This window comes from Mytilus californianus, unplaced genomic scaffold (assembly GCF_021869535.1).
Source record: "Mytilus californianus isolate M0D057914Y unplaced genomic scaffold, xbMytCali1.0.p SCAF_91, whole genome shotgun sequence".
Taxonomy (NCBI): Eukaryota; Metazoa; Mollusca; class Bivalvia; order Mytilida; family Mytilidae; genus Mytilus; species Mytilus californianus.
Genome location: NW_026262747.1, coordinates 311,734 through 327,334, shown reverse-complemented (window position 1 = coordinate 327,334; position 15,601 = coordinate 311,734). Strand labels below are relative to the sequence as shown.

The 15,601-nt window shown below is 33.1% G+C and overlaps 1 long non-coding RNA gene across 1 annotated transcript; it reads right to left on the bottom strand.

Moving 5' to 3' along the window:
* Positions 1-422: 422 nt before the first annotated feature.
* LOC127717240 (uncharacterized) lies at positions 423-12,607 on the bottom strand. The gene is made up of 5 exons (XR_007989156.1): positions 11,901-12,607; positions 11,014-11,106; positions 5,885-6,058; positions 4,244-4,351; positions 423-729 (listed from the first exon to the last, which is right to left on the bottom strand). It is a non-coding gene; the product is annotated as an uncharacterized LOC127717240 (long non-coding RNA).
* Positions 12,608-15,601: the final 2,994 nt, after the last annotated feature.

The following is a 15,601-nucleotide window of genomic DNA, read 5'->3' as shown; positions in this document are numbered from 1 at the left end:
TCTAAAATTTGTTTCTGATGCAATACATACAAGGTTTTTGGCATAGAACTTTCTGTCATACAGTGACTTGTTGTTTAACAAGTTGAATATTGATGATAACTTTGATTTAAAATCTTTTTAAACATTCTACATGAATATTCAAGAGTAAATCAACATTAATCATAAGTATTTCAGTGCTTGTCTTTGGTTCATATTTTGCTTTCATATATTAACTTGTTAAAATAAGGCTCTTAGTTTTCTCTATTTGTCATATCCAAACCTTTTCATAGCACACTATATAGTTGGTTTTTTTTCATTGTTGGAGGACCTATAATTGCTCACTATCACATCATTTGAACTCTGGTGGATATTTTTCTCATTGGCAATTCAACCAAATTTCCTTACTTTTATATGATCTTTTAATTATATATCTAGAGTAATTGATCTCAAGAGTAATTGTGAATATTGTATTGTTTCCTTTTTACAGTTTTGAATGTATCTGTTTTCTTAAAACTTTCTTAGAACAAACATAATCTTCAATCTCCTTCAAAGTTCAAAATTTTATTTCCAAGGATTTTTATTCACATTCTAATTTCTTTACTTTCAAAGTCCATGAATGTCAAAATAAATGTCTTCTTTGTAAATTTAAATGTTGTATTTTTGGTAAAATTCCCATATTTGTGAGGTAGTCTTCTATGTCCTGTATTCATGGTATTGGTTATTCTTCACCATGTTCACTGTGAATGGTAACTGAAATAAAATATTCATAAATAATATAAATTTAACTTCCATGAAGTAATGTTATAATAATTAATAGTCTAATACACTTAAGAGGTCCCAAACTGCCTACAAAGTATATGCCTATGACATATTGTGAGTTTTAGCATGTTAAATTAAATTGCTTTGCCGAGTGCAGCTGGATAGGACCGTAGAGGTCCAACCCTGAACAGTTGGGGCAAAAATGGACACAATATTCGCACTTGATACAGGTCTGAATTTGGATTGTTATTAAATATTTGACAAATAATAGGTTTCTGACACAGAATAAATGTAGTCAAAGAACTAGAATTGGTTATATGATTTGAATTTATATTCATTTTTTTGCTTTTGTGCAGTACACTATGCTGTTGCGAATTGACACCCCTCCCCCAAATAATATTTGAAGAATTTTTTTTATTAATTTCGGACGATGATGTGATTTTTGCCGGTTGTATAAAAACTGCTGTCATGTCCATGTTTATTGTACTTTTTGCTGTAAGGTTGCTGTCAAACTAATGTAAGCCTTTCCTTTTACTTTCCTTTTATGAAATCTTAAAACAAAGTTGTGTGTGTACTCATATATCAATGTGCAGAAACAGTATCAATAGATTAATCAAACAATGAAGGAATTTTGATCAAACTACCATAGCCGTAACTTGGAAGAGCCTCTATTAAATACAAGCTGTAGGTTGAACCAGTATTTACAAAATTGTCAAAGCATGTTAAGCGTACAACTCATAGGTAACCAGTACCTCAACAAGACTTAGAGTGCACATGCTGACCATTTATTTTATGTTGAAATTCTTTGAGATAAAGGTAAAATTACTAAAAGTATCACAAAATCTTAACACTTTACAGATCTTTGACCATGAGGTGAAGGTCGGATAAATCCTATCAGACAGACATCTACACCAAACGATTTTTTTATACACCAAAGATAGTTGACCTAATATTTAAGCTTGTAGTACTTGAAAATCAGCAAAAATACAAAAACTTAACATTGATAAATGAAATGAGGTCATACCCAAGATCAGATGAAACCTGCCAGACTGACTTGCCAGACTGATATACATGTACAGTTGACCTACTGCTTATAGGATTTGAGAAATGGACCTTGTCACTGATCAAAAAAAGTGAAGAAGAAGCCAGGTGAACCCTTCTAACAGACATGCAGATGTTGCAAGGAACCCATATACCAAATATAGTTATAATATCCTATAACTCATACATGTCATAAGTGAGAAATTCACATGACAAAAGAACTATTTATTTTTTTCAAGAAGTTATTGAACCATGAAAATGAGGTCGAGGACAATGGACATATGACAGACAGAATCTTTGTAACATAAGCCTCTGCAAACAAGATATGAAGTCCAGGGGTTGAAGTCATAAAACTTTGCTCAGTGCTCGGAGCACAAAAATTATGCTAGAAACATGAAATCAAACATTTTGATTGGTTGATTTTGGAGTATGAGTACAAAAATCTGACTCAAAAGTTTTATGACTTCAAGGCCATTTCTTCTACCTTCTGAAATATAAAGCTTTATACAAATCGTTGACAATGCCGCCAAGAATAGAAATACTTATGGCTAAGTTTTGACAAAAAAACATTCTGATCAAAAAACAAAATTGAAAGTGTGAAATAGCATTATATTATATAAATAATAATGTCCTTTGGTCTTTTAAATGACACATTGAGGATCATACCTCATCTTTTTATATTTATATGCTGGTTAAACCTGGTTCATTGAAAAAGCTCCAAGGTTTATCCATGTACATAATCTGATTGCTATATGTTTGCAAATTCATTCTGATAATGCAAAATCATTAATTGGTTGATTTTTTTTGCTTATTTTAATGTCTAGTGGCAAATATTTTATGTATTCTAAATGATAACAACTTATCAATACATAATATAGGCCAGTCTGACTAGGTACACAGCTACTTTAGTACAAGTAATCTTGATGTACAGTTCTCAAGATGCATATCGAATGTACATCTGTAAAGCTGTATATTAACTGTACAGCTATAAAGTTTCATTTAATTTGGACCATTTTTCTGTTTTTCACATTTTTGCCATTTCCATGGTAACGGCAGCCATCTTGAAAATTCCAAACCCAAAGTGCACATCTGCACATGGGGATTGTCATTATGGAGCAGTTTTATCAATGTATGTCAAGTCATCTCCGAGAACTAAGCTGGACAAAAAGTGTGGAAGAATAATTCGTAGAATGACAATATGTCCCCCCTTTTATCAAAGGGGTGACATAATAATACGCAATTCCATTGTTCAAAAGCGAATTAAAGGTATTTTCTTTCATAAATTGATCGGAAAAATGATGTGGATTGGTTGATTGATGGTTTGTGATCATGATTGATCAATCAATCGATTGATTGATTGATCGATCGTTTGATTGATTGATCGACTGATTGACAGTTTGTAAAAGGTGGGGGGACATTTTTTTTTCGAATTCTGCACTTGATTAATTACTTGTTTGATATCAAAACTTGATTGATTGATCTCTTATCATGATTTGATCACTTTAATCATGATTTGATTGATTGATCAATACTTTGTATAGCCTAAAATGACACATTTTGCATTGGTTTATTCCTTGTCTATACGTTTTGTGCTGTTCAGTGTCAAATATCTAACGCACAATTTTACACGTAAGATTGAGAAATATACTCTATTTCCTCTTCTTACATCAGAAAAAATGAATGGCGATTAAGGTTATTCTAACACTAGATTTGCTATTGCAAGCAATAGCGGAGGATGTCACCCCGTACTGGACATTGTCAAGGTAGTAGCAATCATTTTGAGTGTACCAAAGTCAAATGGCACATCTATTATACATGCCTTTGATTCTGATTCCCCCCCCCCTTTTTCTCTTCTCGTAGAATAAGATTGATGTCTATATCACAGCTACTTTAGTACAAGTAATCTTGATGTACAGTTCTCAGATGCATATCGAATGTACATCTGTAAAGCTGTATATTAACTGTACAGCTATAAAGCTGTATATAAACTGTACATCTGTAAAGCTGTATATATCAACTGTACAGCTGTAAAGCTGTATATAAACTGTACATCTGTAAAGCTGTATATCAACTGTACAGCTGTTAAGCTGTATATAAACTGTACATCTGTAAAACTGTTTGTAAACTGTAGAGTTGATATACAGCTTTACAGCTGTACAGTTTATATACAGCTTTACAGATGTACATTCGATATGCATCTTTAGAACTGTACATCAAGATTACTTGTACTATTGTAGCTGTGTAAGTTTGAAATGTCAATGCTATGATAGTTTGAACTTCTGACATCTCAAGTGTGTGTGTATGGAGCAGTAGAAGGGGCAAAGTAAGGATGCCTTGATGCATACATTACATGGGAAAGTGAGAAAAATAAGCAACAGTGTACATGTACAGTTATACTTGAAACAGTTTTAGGTAGATAACATCAAATTATTTAAATTAACTGCAATTCTACAGATGAACTTACTTTGATATCAGTTCTTTTTTGCAGGACATTCACACCTACATGACATACATGTTCACCAGTGATATCAATCATTGTCAATACTGTACTTTCCTTTCATTTGGTTACAAGCTAAAATTGTATATATAAATAATTTAATCAAGAAGTCCAGACAAAAACTACATGTAGTATGAATTGATGCTCACTAATTTATACCTTTACTATATACTTTTACTTTTGAGTGAATTGAAACAAAATGTATGCAAACAACAGAAAGAAGATCAACATTTAAGCTTATAAAAAATTAATATAAATATATGTGCATATTTTAATAAAAGAAAAACCTTTCAATGTACCTTGGCAATGGATAAATTTTCTGTCAAAAAGCAAAATAAACTTCAATAAACGGTTTCCCAAGCAAAGCTGGAAACGAACCCTGAACAGTTAGGGTAAAAATGAACACAATATTCAAGTTTGATATAAGTCTGAATTTGGATTGTAATCAAATATTTGACACATTATAGGGGGGAAATTTCTGGATCCGCCACTGGGTATTGAACCTTTAGATTAAAGAGTACCATACACTTAAACTAAAGTTTTTTGTCCAGAAACCAAATGTCTTTAAAGGACAACAATGTGATAGCAGTATACTGTGTAGCAGTATACGACCCCATATTGTGGTTGTATAAAAAAATTGTTTGTTCTTTTAAACTTTTTCATATATAATTCATCTACAAGAAATGTAGGCCTGTTTGGGATTGCTTGCAATGCAATTTTCCTTATAAATTCAACCTTATATAGTAATGCCGGATTTTGATTGGTTGGTAACCAGAGCATTTTTCGTACATTCTTATCCTTTTTACTCTATTTCTGTACTACTTCTTTACTCAAAAATTATTGTAATATTTAGGTAAGGTACCAGTATTTTACAGTACTTGTTTTGTACTAAAAATTTTGGTACAGAAATAATACCCACAGTGATCATAATATTCTATGTTTGAAAATCATAACTTTAAGAGATGTGAAATAGACAAACTATCAAAATGCTGAAAATGTAACGGTGTAATAACATGAATAAAAAACTGTAGTACTTAAATTTCAAGTACAAATCAAGTACTGTAAAATACAGGAACTTAATATCATGATAATTTTAAAGTAACAAAATGGTACTAAATATTAAAAGTAGATTTCCAGTACTACATAATTTTGGTACAGAAATAGTAGCTATGCAAAAGTAGCTGTGTAACCAATGTCAAGTTCTTTGACTACATTTATTCAGAAAACTATAATGTGTCAAATATTTATTTACAATCCAAATTCAGACCTGTATCAAGGAATCAGAAACTTGTCAACATTTAAGTTAAGTACTAAGGAGTATTATTACTACAACTGCACAATATTAATGACTTTACCATAAGTTATTTCTTGGTTTCCTTAAACTGACCTCATCACGAATATCAACAAATTGTTTACGGTTTTGTAAAAAAAATAATTTGTCACTTCTAACATGGATAATTTTCGACTTGCCCACAACAAGAATCAAAACTTTGAACTCTATGACCTCAAACTTTAAAATAATCTTGGAAACTACATGTACAATAACATGATGTACCGAGTCTGACAAGAAAAAAATATTCAAATAAAGTCATCATTTTAATAACATACCTCTCATCACAAAATTATTCATTGACTACTGCTCCTCTGTGCTCATATGCACATAAATCAATATGACAATCTATGAATCCACTATATAATCTAGACATCAATGACCCAAATGAATTCTGTTCTGTTGCTTAGCTTCTCCTACTTCTCAAAGTACTTGTACTTTCATTGAAAATGCTAAAAGAAATAATGGTTAATGAAATGAAGTTATAATATCTGCCAAAATTGCCTTTAATATTTGATCCGGCAAAATTGGCTTAGTTTGATCTTTTAAAACTAGACCAACAAACTTTCCCTGAAAAAATAGAGGCTTCCAAGAGCCTCAGTCACTCACCAGTATCCACTGTGGTTTTGGAAATCATGTAAAATAACTTTTAAATCATAATAAATAGTATTAGATACACCAATAATGATTGTGGCCAAGTTTGGTTAAATTTGGCCGAGCAGTTTTAGAGAAGATTTTAGTAAAAGATTACAAAAATTTACGAAAAATGGTTAATAAAGTTGACTATAAAGGGCAATAACTCCTTAAAAGGTCAATTGACAATTTTGGTCCTGTCGACTTATTTGTAGATCTTACTTTGCTGAACATTATTTCTGTTTACAGTTTATCTCTATCTCTAATAATATTCAAGATAATTACCAATAAAATGCTCCGCAGGGCGCAGCTTGATACGACCGCAGAGGTCGAACCCTGAACAGTCGGGGCAAGTATGGACACAACATTCAAGCTTGATACAGCTCTGAATTTGGATTGTGATTAAATATTTGACACAGCATAGGTTTCTGACACAGAATGAATGTGGTCTAAGAACTTAAAAATTTTAAATTGGACATTCACCTATTATGGTCCAATATCCAAAATCTAAATACATGGTTAGATTCAGCATATCAAAGAACCCCAAGAATTCAATTTTTGATGAAATCAAACAAAGTTTAATTTTGGACCCTTTTGACCTCAATGTGGACAAATTTGATAATGGGGCCCAAAAATCAAAAATCTAAATACATGGTTAGATTCAGCATATCAAAGAACCCCATATATTCAATTTTTGTTGAAATCAAACAAAGTTTAATTTTGGACCTCAATTTGGACCAACATGAAAACTGGGCCCATAATCAAAAATCTAAATACATGTTTAGATTCAGCATATCAAAGAACCCTAAGAATTCAATTTTTGTTAAAATCAAACTTAAGTTTAATTTTGGACCCTTTGGACCTTAATGTAGACCAATTTGAAAAAGGAACCAAAAATTAAGAATCTAAATACACGGTTAGATTCGGCATATCAAAGAACCCCAATAATTCAATTTTTGATGAAATCAAACAAAGTTTAATTTTGGACCCTTTGGACCTCAATGTGGACCAATTTAAAAACGGGGCCCAAAATCCAAAAACTTAATACACGGTTAGAATCAGCATATTAAAGAACCCCAAGAATTCAAGAATAAAACCCCATTGAAATTGGTCAAGAAATAAGCAATTTATACGAAGTATCTTCTTTTGCACAATACTGTGCAATTGAATATTTCTTGCTATTGCGTAATACTGTACAATTGACAATTACACACAAGTTATTGTCATGAAACTAGAAAAATGCTTGTTTTTTGCCCCTTTTTTGGCCCCTAATTCCTAATATTTTGAGACAATTACCCCCAAAATCAATCCCAGCATTCCCTGTGTGATATGGAACCTTGTGGTACAATGTCAGAGAGATCCATACACTAACACACAAGTTATGTCTGGAAGTTACAAAAATGCTTATTTTTGGCCCCTTTTTGGCCCCTAATTCCTTAACTGTTGGTACCATAACCCCCAAAATCAATCCCAACCTTCCTTTTGTGGTATTGAACCTTATGGTAAAATTTCATAGAGATCCATTCACTTAAACTAAAGTTAGAGTGCGAAAGCCAATGTGTCTTCGGACGACGACGACGACGCCAACGTCATACCAATATACGACCGCAAAAATAAAAACTGCAAAATTTCCCTAAAATTACCAATTCAGGGGCAGCAACCCAACAACAGGTTGTCTGATTTGTCTAAAAATTTCATAGCAGATAGAACTTGACCTGGTGAACGTTTTAACCCCACGTCAGATTTGCTCTGAATGCTTTAGTCTCAGAGATACATGTGTAGGACTTGGAACTGCGATGCTACTCCGAACTGCGATGGTCACGCCGAAGTGCGATGGTCCATGCTGATGTGCGTTGGTTAACACGCTGAAGTGCAATGGTCCATTGTGACACTAACTTGTTGTTAGATATGCTGAAGTGCGTTTGGTGGGTACGCTGAAGTGCGATGGTCTAACTGTGACGTTGTGTATACTAGCTAAATGCAATGGTCTAAAGTTGAAATCCCATTTTTAAATGTGGCGGTGTAGTGGTTAATGTGCTAGCCTCGCATTTGGAAGACCAGGTTTTCTGGTCAGGTCAAAATAAAGACTTTAATTTTTAATTTGCTAATGTTTTGCTTAGTATACAACAGTATGAGGCAGAAAATAGACTGGATGGCTCAGATTAAGTAAAATGGATTCAAGTTGGGGGACATTGTTTTTATAATGAGCATTCAAGTGCGATAAAAAATAAAACGGGTATAGCACAGCGCTCTTTGTAGTACTAACTAAGCAGGATACATTTAATTTTATCAAATATACTAGAAACTTGTTCTTGTCATGTCAGTAGCTACGAAATTTCTCACAACATTCATGCATCTATTTATTTAATAAATCATAACAGTTTTTAAGAAATAAAAACTACCGATTACATTTATGCTTGACATATAGTGAGACATGACGCTTGTTCTGTCATTAGCTTAGATTTTTCGCTAAGCAGCAGAAACTGAGAATTACAACAAGTTGGCACCATTTGGGTTTCTTTTTGGCCTAACCCATAGCAGAATATTAATACTTTAAACAAAATAAAATAACCAAGATTGCCCGTTTTCTTACAAAGCATGCCGGATTCATTTCGAGAATAAAACAAAATTATCGCTACTTGATATAACGAAAACATTGCTAATAATTAATTTATTATTTTAAAAGTTGGCCACACAAAATCATGTGATGTTAACTTGAGGAGAAGTCAAATTTTATATAAGACCAAGACATGCTCAAAACTGTTTGGGACTTAAATCGTTCGTTTCATTCTGTTTCCTTTCCTTACGTACGAAACCTTCATCTACAAATCTTATTCTCCTGCCTGTGAATCCATTTGTTTCATAACGTTGTATTTGAAAACGTCACAATATCAAACGTCATGCAAAATCATCCCACTTTATCTAAAGGACCATCGCACTTCGGCGTGGACCATCGCACTTCGGCGTGGACCATCGCACTTCTGCGTGGACCATCGCACTTCAGCGTCCCCATCGCACCTCCGAGTCCTACACATGTATAAGCCAAAAACTGCATTTTACCCCTATGTTCTATTTTTAGCCATGTTGGCATGTTAGTTAGCAGGAGAGGTCATCTGACACATATTTCTAACTAAATATCCTAATGATGTTTGTGGCCAAGTTTGGTTCAATTTGACTCCCTAGTTTCAGAAGAGAAGATTTTTGTAAAAGTTAACAGCAACGGACAATGACGACAGAAGCCTTGTGATGAGAAAAGCTAATAAACAGCAGTGCCACGAGCGCATGATACACCCGTCGTCTTGTGTGTGAAGTTTTATGCAATAATCATAAACAGTTTCTGAGATACGGCGCGACATGTTAAAACCCCCCTTTTTTACAAAAAACTCAATAACTCTAAAATAAAATTTTGAATCATCACCAAAAAGTAAACAGATCTTAAGATTAATATAAATAAGTAGTGTGTAAAGTTTTAAGCAACAATAATACATGTTTTTTGAGATACGGCGCGACATGTGAAAAAAACACACCCCTGTTTTAGCTATAAAGTCTTGTAACTACGAAAGTTTAAATCTTATTTTCACCAAAAAGTATGCAGATAGTTTGACCATCATAAGAAACGACTATGTTAAGTTTCATTAAATTTGGATAAGTGGTTCTCAAGTTACAGTGCGACATGTGGACGCCAGAGAGACAGACAGACAGACAACAGACTGCCGGAAGCCGGACATTTGTATACCATAATATGTCCCGTAAAAATTTTGACAGGCGTATAAAAATGACTATAAAAATTCAAAGTATTTAATCATGTTAATGTTCTAATGATCTAATCCATCATATAAAATCCATATGACCCTTGAATGAAGGGATGAACAAAAGCGGTTATATACATGTATAATTGGATCTCTGAATCTGTCATGATTTATAATGCCAATCTTTGGGCATCAACTTACCATCAAGTTATTTTAATAATCATGATACTTTTTGAAATTTGAAGTCATTCAAAAATGTTTAAATTATACCAAAAGTTGAACTAGTATTTGATATTCATTGATATAAGGTAATATCTGAGAAATGGACTAAACGAGACAAGGTTTGGTGGTAAATACATGTACATGTACCTTGAAAGTTGTTATTGGCTTTGAACTAGCTGTTAGCAATTGGGAGTACTCTCAGATCTATACTTAGTCTTTTTAGTTTTGGGGATGTATAAATCTGCTTTAAAAGCCCTTTTCACACCAATATCCCAGCTAAGGTGGTTGGTTTAGTACCACAAACTACTAGTCTAGCCCCACCACAACCTTTTGAATGCGTCTGTCTCATGTCAGAAGCCTGTTAGTGTTATTCAGTGGTTCAGTTTGTCGTTTGTTGCTGTTTATAATATTTTGTTTTTTTGGTTCTGTTTTTTATATATTACATTGTATAAATTAGTCTGTTAGTTTTCTGGTTTGAATTGATTTACAAATTTGTGATTCTCATATAGGGTCTTTAAAACCTGACTATGCGGTATTGGCTTTGCTCATTGTTGAAGGATGTACAGTGACCTATTGTTGTTAACTTCAATGTCATTTGATTTCTGGTGGAGAGTTGTCTTTTCTCATTGGTGTAAACAATATTTTATTTTCAAAATAATTACGTAATTTAAACATTATTATCATTACAATATGACAGATTTATTAGGATTGAAAAACAAGTGAATTTACACTTTTAAAAATTCCTCTATTTTTTCTCATTGGCAATCACCACATTTTCTTATTTTTATATTTACATTACATACATGTAAAGCAGACCTTTCATCTTCTCGAGGAGTCCACTTCCTATGTACAACCAGGGGGCCCAAACAGCATCATCATGCATGATTTTGAGTCAGCTAAAAAAAGAATCAAATAGATTATGATACAATAAATAAATACATAAATTACATAATAATTTAATAATAAATAATGAATCTACAATCATATTTTAAGAAGTGAAACATCATTTTAAATCAATAAATATCATATATTAAATTTCGATTTCTTTGTATCAGTGTCTTCTAATTTCTGGGTAGATAAGTAAATACGGGCGAGTTGGCAGACCTTTATTTTTTTTATATTCTATATTCATTTGGATTTTACCCAAGTTAGGCGAGTTGCCATTGTTGACAGGAGTATATTTTACGGATTTAACCCTTTTCATAAGTGGGGCAATTTTTTTTAAAAGCGGGGCGAGTTGGTAAGGAAGCCACCACTTGATTTTTATGGGGTGGGGGCTAGGATAAGAATGTTATCCTGCATTTTTTTTTAATTGAAATCTCTGTCCTGCCAGTTAATTTTTCACTATATTTGTTCCTGGTAATTCTTTACATAAATCCTAGCTTTTTTTTAACTTATAAGTTGACAGAACTCCAGTTCCGCATATTTTTCAAATAACACACCCCTACCAGTACCCCCCAATAAAACTCACATGGTAACTCCCTTAACAAGAGTGGGATATTTTTAAAAAGGGAGGCGTGTTGTTAAAAAAGTAGGGCGTTTTGCCAGTGGGTCGAGTTGACTTGCGTCCGTTCTTGACAATCTTTGACTGATTTTCGGGTTTGCATGCGATGACATTTATAAAGTCAAATTTTTTTCGTGAAAAGTATAGCACTAGCATCTTCTTAAATATGTACATGATAATATTTACCTTTCGTTGCGCTTTCCAAGTACAAAATATTGGGTACGTAATCCGTTAAGAGAAACACAACTTTCTTTCGTTCCCCGGTTTCTTCCAGTTAATCGACAAGCAATCCATTTCAATTTATCTGTTCATACTAATAACTTTTTGACCCATCGGTTTTGAAAGACCAGAGTTCTTTGTATTATCTATCTGACTATAATATATCTTTCCATTCTTTAAACTCAAGGATTTGTACAGTGACACTATACAAATCCTAGTTAAACTGTAAAACATGAATTCAGCAGCAGACGAGCGTCCATGGATTTTGCGTCATAGTATAAAAAACGGCAACGGAGAAAATATTTCCGGGTTTTCGTATTCGACGTGTCAAGCTTTCGTACATTTACGATCATTTACGTATATGAGAGTTAGTCCGGAACCCGGTCTGGAATCAAGAATGGGGAATTAAGTAGAGATAATAATTACAAAAAAGTTCAGAAGTGGTACACTGAGTATTATATGCCTTTGTTATAATCAAGGATTTGTATACTCTACAAATCCTTAATATAAGACTATGAAGAATCAGAGACATACATGTACATTCGTACATGTCTCTGGAAGAAGTGAGAATAAAGAAAAAACTAAATAAAGAATATTTAATTATTTATTTATTATTTAATCTATAACTTATTCACTTATTTTACATTTTGTTCTATTCAGAATTAAATACAAGACTGTTTGTGTAACAGCCACTATGTTCCGTCAGTTGCTTTGTTCCGGCGGAACTTTTCAACTAGTTATTTCGTTCCGATGGAACTTTCCAACTAGTTGTTTTATTCCGAGTGCAGTCGAAAAGTTCCGGAAAAAAGTAGCTAGTTGAAAAGTCCCGGAACAATGTAGCAAACGGAATAAGTTGCATTATCATGCAAATTTAGTATTCATAGTACCCTCAAGAGAGGGAAGAATACCCCCCTCCTCATGTGGGTACTTTTAAAAATATCAATTTCAGATTAATGTATAACAATAAATTAGAACTTATTCCGTTATGAAGGTAACATTCTGACCGAATTAAGTACCATAATAATGAAGAGGGGGAAGAATGAGGATCAGTATATAAGACACTTTTGTTCCCCTTTGAAAAGGTTCAAAGATAATATGTTGTGCTTTTACTTTGCATCAATTCTCCAAATGGAACTTTGTGACTGGTTGATAAGTTCCGTTGGAACTTTTGGGCTAGTTTGTTAGTTCCGGTTTTGACTTATTTGTCAAAGAGGAACTTTGTGGCTAGTTAATAAGTTCCTTTTGACTTTTGTAATCAGTATCTTGGTTTCCCTTTGAAATGTTCAAATATAATATATTGCGCTTTTACTTTGCATCACTTCTCCAAATGGAACTTTGTGACTGGTTGATAAGTTCCCTTGGAACTTTTGGGCTAGTTTGTTAGTTCCGGTTTTGACTAATTTGGCAAAAAGGAACTTTCTAACTAGTTGATATGTTCCGGTGGAACTTTTCAACTAGTCACTTTGTTCCGGTGGAACTTTTAAACCAGAGGAAGAACAAATTAACTAGTTAATAAGTTCCTTCTGAACTTTTCGGCTAGTTAGTTCTTTCCGCCCGGAACTTTCCAACGTAAGAACAAAAGAGCATTTACATTTGCTGAGGGGGTGGTGCCGCGGAATTATGGAAAATTAATTTTCACTTAATTTGGGAAAAATTGATTTGATATATATGTAAAATTGATGTTGGATAAACAAAACTTGCAGCAATTTTTACCCACCCACCCCACCCCCAAACTATTTGATTTTTAAGTTTTTTTTTTATCCTACATCGATCTTATGATGTCGTCAGTCCCTTATGTTATCATGTTTGTCAAAATGTCGAATCAAATCAAAATTTTACTTACTAAATTTGCAATTATACTAAGACGTAGGTTGCCACATGTTGAGCAGCCCCGGGAAGTTCCGAACTGTTCACTACTATCACTACTTGAGTTCATTCATGTATTTTGGATGTTCATGTTGCACACAGAGGCGAATTTAGTGCACCCTGCCCCTCCCCTTTTTGTGGGAAAAATTTGATTGATTGTATAGGGATTATCACTTAAGCATGCAGAGTGGATTTAGAGGGGCCAGGGGGGATTTGGTTGATTATATAGGAAATCACTGAAGCATGACCAGAGCGGGACCCTCACGGTTAGGCAGTCAGTGGGCCCCACTTATGAAAATATCTGGATCCGCCACTGGCATGACTAGTGAGGCCTGCTTTTTAACAGTCAGTGCCCCCACCCCCTTTATGAAAATTTCTGGATCAGTCAGTTTATGTGTAATGGTAAGTTATTGTTGTTTTATCTTTTATTCTCTGGCTTTTCTCGTTTAATTAGATTTTTGGTTATAAATTAATTTAATTGGTATCCTCTTTCAATTTCATCATTAACAATAGACCTACACCAAAAGGCCCTGTACTGTAATTTTCTATCTTGCCCAAAAATACTTTAAATAGTACTGTTTTCACAAATGCTTGCTTGAAACACAACTTAATAAAATAGAAGCACTGCAGGTAATTTGCTTTTATTCCACACCAAAGGAGAATAAATGTATGATAAAGTTATAATGTTACCGGCATTATTCTACATATATTCTGAGACTATTATAACACTATGTTATAGTCTGAGGTTATAGTAGTCTCAGATGCATTGTATAAGGGCTTTAATATAAGGGCGGGTATAAGGGACGAAGTAACACCATGTGACTATTGCATTGGTTGTCGTGATTTAAACACGATAAGAGTGTTTCCTTCCCCCTAAATCTCATGATCCTCATTCAGTCATTGAACAGGATAGAAACTACTTCAGACATCAAACAATCTGAAACTTTTCAAGTACTTTCTATATGCTCATGTGCAATTTCTTGTTAGCATAGTTTTGTACTTGGACAGATAATCAGAATGATCAACAATCAAGTATTGACAACAGTCAGGTCTATTTCCATTGGTCTCATTTGAAGAAACCAGGTATGCGCCATAATGCGGTAATTTTAATTCAGCCATGTACAATATATATATGCATCCAGTCATTTTTACTCAAGCGTTACAAATAAGGTTAAATGTTAGATTTTTATATTCTTTTAACTGCATTCATGGCAATTAATTAGCCATCCATCATTAGTTGTTTGTGGGAAAGACACCAAGCACTCTTTGTATAATTCAACTTAATATTGCGAGGACAAGCTTTTAAAAATAAAATCTTTTAAAAAATATAAAGATTTTTTTTCAATTACATTTATTTCTTAATTAGGCCAAATGAAATAATATGTGTGTTTCCTATTACATCTTTGAAAAAATAGGATAGGTAGGGGATTTTTCTTATTTTACAATTTTTTTTTACATTGAGTCTATGGGCTGATGGGAGAGAAATTCTGACTTTAACAGTGCTTATTGATAAATCAAAAAAACTTTAGGGTAGGCTATTTCTAAGCTTAAAATATAGGGTAGTTGCGGAAATAAGAAACACACATATTTTTTTATTTGACCTTACATACAGGAAAAAGATATTTTTTTTAATTAACATTGTTTTAATTTTTTTATAATTTCACTCACAAGTTGACTCCTTTTCTAGATTTTTTTTGGAAGATATGTTTTAAAATGGTTGATGGAAAAGTACAACCATATCTTAAATTAAATAAATGGATGTTCATGATGAACATCAAGAAGCAATGAAAAAATTCAGTGTT